A 1,524-nucleotide genomic window follows, 5' to 3' on the forward strand; every position below is an offset into this window, starting at 1 on the left:
TGGTTCCATACAAATTTTAGGATTGTTTGTACTACTTCTGTGAAAACTACCATTGGAATTTTGATAGGATTTGCATTGAATCTTTATATTGCTTTGGGTAGTATGGATATTTTAACAAAATTAATTTTTACAATCCATGAGCACAGAATATCTATTTTTTGTGTCTTCTTCAATTTCTTTCATTAATGTCTCATAGTTTTCAATATACAGGTCTTTCACCTCCTTGGTTAAATCTATTCCTAGGTGTTTTATTCTTTTTGATGCAATTGTCAATGGGATTGTCTTCTGATAGTTTCTCACTCTGATAGTTCATTATAAGCATAAAGGAATGCAGCAGATGTTTGTGTTGATTTTGTGTCCTCCAACTTTACTAAAGTTGTTTATTAGTACTAAGAGTTTTTAATGGAGTCTTTAGGGTTTTCTACATATATCATGTCATCTGCAAATAGTGACAGTTTTACTTCTTCCTTTCTAATTTGGATGTCTTTTATTTTGTTGTTGTTTTTCCTGATTGCTCTGGCTAAGACTTTCAATACTATGTTGAATAAAATTGGTGAGAGTGTGCAACCTTGTCTTGTTCCTGGTCTTAGAGGAAAAGCTTTTAGCTTTTCACCATTGAGTGTGATGTTAGTTATGAGCTTGTCATATGTGGCCTTTACTATGTTGAGGTATGTTCCCTCTATACCTGCTTTGAGTGTTTTCATTCTAAATGGATGTTGAATTTTGTCACATGCTTCTTCTGCATCTATTGAAATGATCATATGATTCTTATCCTTTGTTTTGTTAATGTAGTGTATCATTGACTGATTTGTGAATATTGAACCATCACTGCATGCCTGGAATAAATCCTACTTGATCATGGTGTGTTATCCTTTTAAGGTATTGTTGAATTCTGTTTGCTAATACTTTTTTGAAGATTTTTGCATCTATGGTAATCAGGGATACTGGCCTGCAATTTTCTTTTTTTGTGGTATCCTTGTCTGGTTTTGGTATCAGGGTAATGCTGGCCTCGTAAAATATGAAAGAGTTCCCCTCATATTTTTTTGGAAGAGTTTGAGAAGAATTTGAGAAGAATATTTGGTAGAATTCACCAGTGAAGCCATCTGGTCCTGGACTTTTGTTTTGGGGGACTTTTTTATTGCTGATTCAGTCTCCTTGCTAATAATCGGTCCATTCAGATTTTCTGTTTCATCACAGTCTTTGTAGGTTGTATGTTTCTAGCAAGTTATCCATTTTTTTCTTGGTTGTCCAATTTATCCATTTCTTCTAGTTCGGCATATAATTGTTCACAGTAGTCATTTATTTATTTGTTTATTTTGGATTTTGCAAGAACAGTAAACTTTTTTTAAAAATAAATTTATTTATTTATTTAGGCTGTGTTTGGTCTTCATTGCTGCATGTGGGCTTTCTCTAGTTGCAGCGAGCGGGGGCTACTCTTCGTTGCGGTACACAGGCTTCTCATTGCGGTGGCTTCTCCTGTTGTGGGGCATGGGCTCTAGGCACGCAGGCTTCAGTAGTTGTGGC

This window comes from Physeter macrocephalus, chromosome 14 (assembly GCF_002837175.3).
Source record: "Physeter macrocephalus isolate SW-GA chromosome 14, ASM283717v5, whole genome shotgun sequence".
NCBI classification, from domain to species: domain Eukaryota; kingdom Metazoa; phylum Chordata; class Mammalia; order Artiodactyla; family Physeteridae; genus Physeter; species Physeter macrocephalus.